General features: G+C 35.7%; 1 pseudogene; it reads left to right on the forward strand.

The window, feature by feature from the left end:
• Window positions 1-45: 45 nt before the first annotated feature.
• Window positions 46-10,233, forward strand: LOC111384202 (annotated as a pseudogene).
• The last annotated feature ends 523 nt before the right edge of the window (window positions 10,234-10,756 follow it).

Genomic DNA, 10,756 nt, shown 5'->3' on the forward strand with positions numbered 1-10,756 from the left:
GGACCAAAATACAAACTTTCTTCTCACTCCCTCCACCTCTCCACAATGAGCCTAAACTCATATGCCTTTGCAGGCAACCCTATAAGATCAAGAACCCCAAAACAAACTGATCCATTATCTCCTCACTCTGCACTTCAGAATCTGAAGACCCTCCTTTTGAGTCACAGTCAGGAACCCATTTACCCTAGTAGTTGGGTTTTTTGATACCCAATAAATCTCGGGCTATGATGTTAACGTGGGTTAATATTATTTCATAGACATAGATCAATGAATGAAATAAGTCTAACAACCAAGTCCATGAGCTACACCCGACCCAATTGTATTCCTTATGGATGACTTGAATCTTGGCCCGTTTACCCCTTCAATGGCCCAACTTAAAGCCTAACCCTAGAGTATATATTTGGTTATAACCCTAACCATTTTCATATGATGTTTTGTGTGATTTTGAGAGAAGAAATAGTGAATTCCGGCTGCCCCCCTTTTGTGTGAGAAAAAGGTGTTCAGAAGTGTCCAGAACGCTTGTATAACATGTGCAATTGGTGGTTCTTTCATAGTATACTTTTGTGGTGTCTTCTCCTAGCCTTTGTGGCCATAAATTATCATCTTTTTTTGTCCTAAGTGGGTAAGATTGCATAGCAACCAAGGTGAATCAATTGGTTGTGGCTTGGAGCCGATTGGACTAGTTGTTGGTTGAGAAAGGTACGTTTGATTGAGCCTGGAAAACCACCGTTTAAAGATCTTTTTGAGAGAGCTTCCACAACAACCCTGATTTCAAGGTCTTGCCTTTTAGAAAGGGAAAACCGTTGGCCGGCACGGCCGCCGATTCTCCTGTCGATGGGCCTTATTGGCATCTTGGGTGGTTGAGTTTCAGGGAGTGTAAGGATTTCTTGGAGAGTTCAGAAGTGAGTCTGAGTGAGGATTCGTTGGTGTATTTAGGTTGTAAATACGAGGATGATGTTGTCTATTGGGCTGTTGAAGTATGTAATGCTAGTGGCTTGGTGAGTGAACTGGAGACCAGACAGTTTTGATTTGTGGAGTTAAGAACTCTTATTGTAGCCACTGATTGGGCTGATGCAAAAGCAATGGGTGAGCTTGCGGTTGCTGGCCACGTAAGTGTTGCTTTCTAGGCATGTAAGCCTATGTATCTTTGGTCTTTTTTACTTCCGATTATCATTTTCTATGTTGAAATATTTAATCTTCTGTTTTGAAAATTTTACTTGCATTTGAATTCTAGGTTTAAGTTTAGTGAGTAATTCGAACCAGAATGAAGTTTAACGATCAAACTGAAATTTTGATAAACTTTTATCGATCACCAATGTATGTTATTGGCTGAGAAACACTGTTGCAGCTGGGTTATAGGTCATTAGTGGCTTAAGCATCATGTCATTGTGGAAAAAGATACTTGTTATTGAGCGAAAATCAACTACTCTTGTAACGCCCCGAACTCTTTTTCATATTATTATATTATTTTTAAATTAAATTAAGCTCGAGGTGCTACCAAAACTTTTCTCTATCTAATTTAAGCGGAAATATATCGAAAATACTTGATTTGAAATTATTAATTTAAAATTTAACATAACATATTGAATGGTTGAACAACATATTAAATAACATGCATACGATATTCTTCAAATAAAAGTGGACAATTATCTTTCTAGAAAATTTACTTGACGACCCCATTAGCATCGCTTTGTCAATCTTCCACGCATCGACATGATCCGTTCTCATCTGAAAATATAGTAAGAGTGAGTATTTTGAAAATACTCAGTAAAAATACATGCATATTCTTATAACATGATATAAACATAATATGACATAACATACCGACATTTCTTAAATTTAGAGCAACTGGTCGCGATTCCAATAGCTCAAGGAATTTATTAAGAATCCCCATATCCCGTATGATTTAACTTCTTTTCTTTGACCTGACGGTCCATCCCGAAGGATTTAACATATAATTCGACCCGAAGGCCTTATAGTATTTCATGCCAAATTTACATAAATATCAAGAATAAGATTTTACCACTTGCACCATATATTCTTGCCTCAATTAACACCCAATATTCTGAAACAAAAGTCAATTGAAATGATAATATGAAAATAAATAGAGTGTGTGTGTTAAAATGAACTCATAAAATTTCTAATATAAAACACTCTCATCTCGTACCATATATATAATTACTCGCTCGTAACATACAAGGAATTCAAAAGGTTGGTGACATAAATTTAAAATCAATGAATTTAATTAATACTTAATTAGGATAATCATTTTAGTAATTATGTTTACTATCTTTTGGAATTCCTACATGAATCGTATCGTTTTTCTTTGCCTTTCGTTTTATATATATATATATATATAAAATATTAAAGGTTAACACTTTTCTTTTTATTAGAATAACTCGGACATGACTAACCCAAAATTACTTTTTCTTGATTCCAAATTATATTATTTAACACGAGCTATAAAACGAGTATAATATTGATATATTTTTATCAACTTTAAATATTTGACTCAAATAATTTTCTAAAAGTTCATGTAAACAAATAAATCATTTATGCTAAATGACAAGTTTAGATTCACATAGTAAGAAAAATACGGGGTGTTACAACTCTCTTGACTCTTGATTGATGATCATGAAAGTGAAAATAAAAGATAAGTTATTTATAAGTGATCTAGTATTATTCATTATAAAAATTAGAAGATACAAAATAAGAACTTGGGATTTATTTACACAATTTCCAATGCAGGACAGGATAATGTAGTGGTGATAATAATATTTTGTGTGTGAAGCTATCTAACTTGTAATCTTATGAGAGTGAAAAACATAATGAGTAGGAGGAAAGGTATAGAAGAAAACCTCTGACTACTTGCATATTTTCTTGGAGCACTTCCGTAATTTTTTCCCCTTATCGTGTTCTTTTACATTAGTTTTGATAGGTCATTTAGTACATTTTAAAGTGAATACCTGAGTATATGGGTTTAGTCGAGTTTGCACTTCTTTGCAAGAATTGCCTAAACCTTAATTCACAAAAAAATCTGAAGGTGACTCAATAACTTATTGGCGGATATCTTGGTGCTGCCATGGTGCTTTTGTGCTTCGAATGTATAATTATGCATATTGCAAAGCCGGCAAAGAATTGGCTGGTTTTGTTTGCCTAGGGATTGTCTCTGTTCATCTAGGAAGCACCAAGATGCTGCTGGCGTTGGCATATCGGTGTCTTACATATACCAAACACCGGTACGTCTCCGACACATCGTTGACATGTATCAAGTAACCTCGTGGCATGTCCAATTTGTGTTAGGTAAGCAAACCCATGTAAAAAAAATGAAAATTAATAAAGAGTGGTAAGAAACTTGGAAAAGCCTCATGGAGGGTGGATTTTGACCGTACAATAATGGAGGTCCCTTACGGAGGATTTTTCAATTGACAGCAAATGAGTGAAGCACTAATTTTTTAAGAAGGCGTGCTTGCATTTTCAAAAAAACTAAAGAATTTTTTAGCTCTTGTTTGGTGGAGATTAAATTTCAATTTTTAGTAACATTTGATAAAATTAAATGATATGTGTGGTTGAAAAGTTGTGGGTCTATGAAAGGTGTGTCAAGATTAATTATTAATTTGATTTGAAATTTTAATTGAATTTTAATCCATACCGAGCAGGGGCTTAATATGAAAGGGAAAGTTATGACTTGTTCGTAAAAATTTGAAGTGGTTAATTTTTTAACAAGTCAATTACCACTTTACCTTCAATTCAAACACAAAAGCGAGGTTCGTATTTATGTCAGGTAAAATATTTTTTAACTCTAAAACGAAGGCTAACTTTTTTTCCACCACAATTTACCATTTTACCCCAACTAATGTCAAGTTTGATTTATATTTGTTATTTAACTATTTATAGTGGATGTAATAAGTATGCAAAAATTAATACTTTAGCTATTAAATTTAAAATTTAAAAATATTATTTTAATCAGCATGTCGACAACATATCACGTTGAAGCTTTTTTGAAAAATCGCTTGTCAATGTGTGCGCGCTAGTATTTCTTAATTGTTCATTCATTGAAAAAGAATACTAATTTCCAATTCATCCAATATATGCTTTCAATTACAAGCAATATGTATGCTGTTGAGCTTGAGCATCATCTCAATAACAGAGCTAGTGGAAAATTAAAAAATTGAAGAAATGATTATTTACAAGGTGACAAGGCAGCTAGTTTGAGTGGGACTGACGGTTGCTTAACATCTTTAAATTCCTTAAACTTGGTATTTTAGAGGAATGTCGATGGAAATCAAGGATGGATTCTGAAGGATTCTTACTGGAAGTTCAATTTGCCATCACCCGATTTTTGCATTAAGTTGCGCGTTGTCAATCTCCAAATGCTGTAGCTTACAAAAACTTGTGTGTGAATTCTCTCATTTTTGTATTTGGTCAGGCCAGAGCCTTGATAGAATGGCATAACATAGCTCGTTTTGTGGATTTTGTGGTGGTAAGACAATTCCTATGGAAGCTGGTAGAAGGAAGCAGTGCTCAAATGAGTCGTGTAAAAAGAGGATCTATCCTCGAGTTGATCCAGTACGTGAAGTTTTTTATTTAGCTGAAAATTTGACATGTCATATGGATCAATGCTCATCTTTCTCTATGGTTATTGTAATGAACAGGTTGTGATTATGTTAGTCATAGATAAAGAAAATGACCGTGTTCTATTAAGTCGACAACCAAGATTCATGCCTCGGATGTTGAGTTGCCTTGCTGGCTTTATAGAGGTATGTGAATCATGTGATCGATCCTTCCACTTTTGAGCCACTTTTTATACAGATTTGAGGAACTTGATAATCTAATCGTATCATTATGGGGAAGTTTACATCTAGTATCACATTCCATCATTGAAATTTCTATTAGAGGCCCTATTTTGGGTTTCCTTGTATGGCTTAGACAAATAGCATAAAATCAAGGAGATTAATTTTCCTTTTTGTATAGCAAGATTTTCCTTATACATCTCCGTAAATTCTATACTTATGAAAGGCAAAGAAATGAAAGAGTTATCGATCAAATTTGGCTTGGTATCAGAGCCAGAAATTGACTTACTCGAGCATGTGATTTACGGTGTTAGCTAAATCTTTTAGCAGTCCGCACTTAGTCCTCAGCTAAATCTTTTAGCAGTCCGCACTTAGTCCTCTGTTCTTCGTAGCATCGCCAAGAGATCGCATTTTCAGCGCTGTCTACTGTTGGGATTCGTGTTTTTTGGCGCCATCTGATGTTCTGGCGTTATCTGAGTTCTCTCCTTCTCGTCATCTGCAGGTCTCTTCTTCTCGTCGCATTTGGTTTTTCAGTTTTGTTTGAGCAAGTTGTTCATCGCAGTCTTCTTCGTCCGTCGCGTGTATTGGTCTTTGGTTTTGGTTCAGCAAGCCATGTTTCCCTTTGAGACTATTGGTTTGGGCAGTTGATAGTTGGGCTTTTGTCTTGGATAATTGTTGGGCTGCCTTTCTTTGGATAATTGTTGGGCTGTCTAATTGGTTTGATTGTGATTATTGGGCTTTTGTTTTGGATAATTGTTGGATTGTTTATTTAATTGGTTGGATTGTGATTAATTATATACGATTTCACTATGTCAACTGAGAAAAATGACTTCGTTTGCATTCACTTTACTGGAAAAACTACTCGTCATGGGCATTTCATTTTCAGTTATTAATTAAAGGCAAAGGCAATTTGTGAGGACATATTTATGAAAGTCTTCCGCCACCTGATCAAGAGAAGGAGAATGAGAAGTATCTTGCATGAAAAACTAAGGATTGTTTAATTATGGCCTGGATCATCGACTCTGTTGATACTCAGATTGTACTTAATCTAAGGCTTTACAAGTCAGCTCGTTTTGTGTAGGAGTACTTGCAGAAAATTTACTCTCAAAGCAACAATGCTCGATGGCTTCAGTTGGAGTTTGAATTGAAAATTTTTTCTTAGGACTTTCGTTTGATTGAAGAATATTATTTTGATTTTTCTAACATTTCGACTGAGTACATAGATATTATCTATGCTTAGTATCATCTAAGAATTTACTATCCAAGTTGTGCATGAAGTCACCAAGAGGGATCAATTTCAAATTAAATTGCAAATTGAATTTGAATCCATCCAGTTTTATCTTATGAAACGTGAAATGATTCCAACATTGGAGGGCTGTTTGGGTGAGTTGCTGAGGGAAGAGTAATGACTTATTACTCATACTTCTTTAGAGCCACATCATAAGCAAGGAGCGTCGATTTCTATTGCATATGTTGCGCAAGAGAAAGTCAAGCATCAAGATATATTTGTTGTGCAGTGTTGTAGTTATAAGGGATTTGGTCATATAGCTCTTCAGTGTCCTAAAAGATGTATGCAATTAAGGAGTGTCGTACTCGTCCTTCCCGCAGGACTAGCGCAAATTATGTTCCTGCTGTCACTTTCGGCTCCTGTTCTACTCAGCCTAGTGCTTCAACTCAAGTTTCATCCTTTCCCAGTCCTTTACAAAACTCCACCACTCCTGAGATGATCCAACAATTGGTTAATTCTGCTTTGTCTGCCTTAGGTGTCTCATTTAATACATCAACTACTTCTTCTTGGATATTAGACTCAGATGCTTCTAACCATATGAGTTATGATCTTTGATTATTTAGTAATCTTAGATCGTATAGTGGACCTCTTCATATACACACTGTCAATGATAATACTCTCCCTATCTCGGCCGTGGTGATGTATCACCAAATTTATCTAATGTTTGTCTATCCTAGTGTATTAACTAATCATATTTCTGTTGGTGAACTTGTTTATAGCAATTGCGTTGTGTCTTTTTCTCTTTTTGGTTGTCTTGTGTAGGATCAGATGTCCTGAAGGATGATCATGATGGGGTCTAAGGAGGACGTCTCTTTCCTATTTCGCTGAAGCCTATTCCATTGGAACTTTATTCCTCTATTCCTATTGTTTGCAATTCTGCTACTTTTGATATTTTTTATTAGCATAAGAAATTGGGACACCCCAATTCGAATGTATTACAATATTTGTTAAACTCTAGTTTGCTTGGTAATAATAAGAATTCTGCTTCAATTTCATCTATTTCTCTTGATTATGCTTCATGTAAACTTGCTAAGAGTAAAGTTTTACCGTTTCCTTCTCACGGTTCTCATGCTTCGCATATTTTCGATATTATTCATAGTGCTGTTTGGGAAATAGCACCTATAGTATCTCATGCCCATTATAAATATTTTGTTACATTTATCGATGATAATAGTCACTTCACATGGGTTTATTTTCTTCGTGCAAAGAGTGAGGTTTTCACTTCCTTTCATGCTTTTCTTGCCTTCATTAACAACCAATTTTTGCCTTGATCAAGATCTTACGGTTTGATTCGGAAGGCGAATATAAATCTAATACGTTTCAATCGTTCTTATTCTTACAGACCAATGGTATTATTTTTTAGAGATCTTGCCCTTCAACCCCAACAAAATGGGGTCGCAGAACGTAAAAATCATCACCTTTTGGACATGGTTAGAGCTTTTTTGATTGAGTCTTCTGTTCTCTCTCGTTCTTGGGTGTGAAGCTCTGTCTACCTCTATTCATCTTATAAATCAATTGCATTCTTCTACTATTGATAATGTTTCTCCATTTTATATGCTATTTGGTTATCATTCCACATATGCTCATCTCCGTTCCTTTGGCTATGTTTGTTTTGTTCATTTACAGTCACATGAAAGGACAAAACTTACACCCCAATCATCAAGTATGCATTTCTGGGATATGGTAAGACTCAAAAAGGATATGTATGTTACGATCCTACAACATATTGCATTATGATTTCTCAAAATGTTTTTTTGAATTACAGTCACATGAAAGGACAAAACTTACACCCCAATCGTCAAGTATGCATTTCTAGGATATGGTAAGACTAAAAAAGGATATGTATGTTATGATCCTACAACATATTGCATTATGATTTCTCAAAATGTTTTTTGGAAAATCAAACTTTCTTCACTTCAAAAAATTGCTGGTTTTTGTGTTCCTTGTCTTGCTTGATTTTTCTTCAAAATTCTCTCAGTACAAGACAGGTTCGATTTATACTCGCAGGCATGCTACACCAGTCACGGTTCTCGAGCCTTTTTCTCCGATGACCGTCTCTTTTCGAGCCTTCTTGATCCTCCACCTACGACATCGGATTCTTCACTAGATGATATTCCACCTCCTCTCGTCACTCTTCATCTCGCTTCACGTGTTCCTCGACACCATTAAATAGGTATGATTTTTCTTCCCATGGCTCTATGGAATAAGAATGTTGACAACAAGAAATGAACGTAGAACTTGAGTCTCTTGAAGCTAACCAAACTTGGGATGTTGTGCCATGTCTCCCAACTGTGAAACCCATTTGGAGTAAATGGGTACTCGATCAAAGTTCGTTGTAATGGGTCTCTTGAGCGTTATAATGCTCGATGAGTTGCCTTGAATAATCGTCAAGAATATGAAATCGACTATGATGAGACATTTGCTCCCGTGGCTAAAATGACCACTGTTCACCTTTTGTTATCACTCGATCCTTTCTAGTCTTGGTGTCTACATCAAATGGATGTAAAAAAATGCATTTCTACATGGAGATCTTAAGGAAGACATTCATATGAAACTTTCATCTGATATGCCTCTTCTCTCAACTGACTCTCTATGTAAGCAAAAACATTCATTGTATAGTCTTAAGTAGGCTCCTCGAGCATGGTTTGACAAGTTTCATCGCACTCTTCTGAATTTTCCCTTTAGTAGAGTCAGTAAGAAGCATTTTTGTTCTTTCACAAGAGTACGGTTCGCATTGTCCTTCTTTTAGCATATGTGGATGATATTATAATCTCTTGATTTGATCACTACCTTATTCAAAAGGTTCAGCAGCATCTTCACTCGATTTTTCATATGAAAGACATGGGTTATATCACTTCCTGAGCTTAGAAGTTTGTACTACACCGCATGATGTCTTCTTAAATCAACATAAGTATATTCAAAATTTACTTAGGTTGGCTGATTTATCTGAAGCCTCCTCTGTTGATACTCTGTTGGAGCTTAATATTAAATATCGTAAAAAAACGAAGATGATATTCTTCCAGATCCTACTCTATATCGGAAGTTAGTTAGCAGTCTCATCTATCTTACTATCACACGTTTGGAAATTTCCTTCACAGTTCACACTGTCAGCAAATTCATGGACGCCTCTCGTCACCTACATTTGGTAACTGTCCACCGCATTTTATTTGCTATCTTATTGGGACTTCTCATCGTGGCCTGTTATTCCCTCAAGGGACACCTCTTAGGATTGTTTATAGTGATGCTGAATGGGTTGAATGTCCTAATTCTCGTAGATCTACTATTGGGTGGTGTCTTTTTCTTGGTGATGCTCTCGTTTTTGGGATATGTAAGAAATAGGATTGTGTTTCTAAGTCCTCCATTGAAGCTGAATACCAAGCCATGCTCGTTGCATGTTCTGAGATTGTGTGGTTGCGTGGTCTTGCAGAACTTGATTTTTCTCAACCTACGTCTGTCTATGGTGATAACACTAATGCTATACAAATTGCGGCTATTCTAGTCTATCATGAACGCACTCAATATATCGAAGTGGACTATCATTACATCCGAGATGCCTATGATCTTAAGGTTATCGCTCTTCCCCATGTTTCCTCTAGTCAACAAGTAGCACATATTTTCACAAATCTTTTGACTTGTCTCCGACATAATTTTCTAGTCAACCAATTGATGCTTGTGGACTCACCTGCATCAATTTGAGGGGGGTATTTGAGCCGCTATTGTGGGTTTCCTTGTATGGCTTAGACAAATCACATAAAATCAGGGAGATTAATTTTCCTTTTTGTATAGCGAGGTTTTCCTTATACGTCTCTGTAAATTCTATACATATGAAAGGCAAAGAAACGAAAGAATTATTGAGCAAAATTGGCAATTTCGACACTGTAATTTCCTCATTTTTGTCGCATTGCATTTCTCCTTTGTTTTATTTTTTCTCTAACTTTTGACTGTACATATTGTCATCAGCCAAGAGAAAGCTTAGAAGAGACAGTGAGGAGAGAAACATGGGAGGAAACTGGGATTGAAGTTGGCGAAGTCGTCTACCACAGTTCTCAGCCATGGCTAGGTATGGCTAACTTAACAGTGTTCCATTCTTCTTTCTGTCCACGTTTTCTACTTTTGGTATGGTTGATTTTGCAAGATGATAATTTCGATTAGGTTTGTATAAAATAGCAGATGTAGTAGAAATAGATCTTAAGACAATGGTACAGACAATAATTTTGGCTTGTGACTGCCAGAAAAGGAAAACTATGAGACGGACTTGGATCTCTATGTTGAAGACAAAACTTAGCGTCTGTTTGACAGTGCTTAAATTTTTGGAAACAATTTATTGTGCAGTGATTGTGGGTCATTGAGTAGATATGTCAAGTCAGATCACTTACCAAATTGTTGCCATATTTGGACCCTTTTTTGATGGAAAATTTTCAAACATTCCAAAAATACCCTTCCCACCATCTTCTCTTTTGCCAAGAGAGAGATACCCAACAAAATATTCAAATATGTTGAAGGGCGAGGTTATAATTTCTAAATGTTTCAATGAGGGCAGGAATAGAACACCAATTTACAACGGCTGTAAGTGCATTAAAAGGTAATGAAGCCTGTCAAGTGGACCAATATTTTTTAATTCATATTTTACTATTTAAAAAGTGAAATCTCTTTAAAAACCAAATTAAAGGCTGTC

The sequence above is a fragment of the Olea europaea genome, unplaced genomic scaffold (assembly GCF_002742605.1).
Source record: "Olea europaea var. sylvestris unplaced genomic scaffold, O_europaea_v1 scaffold2866, whole genome shotgun sequence".
In the NCBI taxonomy this organism is placed as follows: Eukaryota; Viridiplantae; Streptophyta; class Magnoliopsida; order Lamiales; family Oleaceae; genus Olea; species Olea europaea.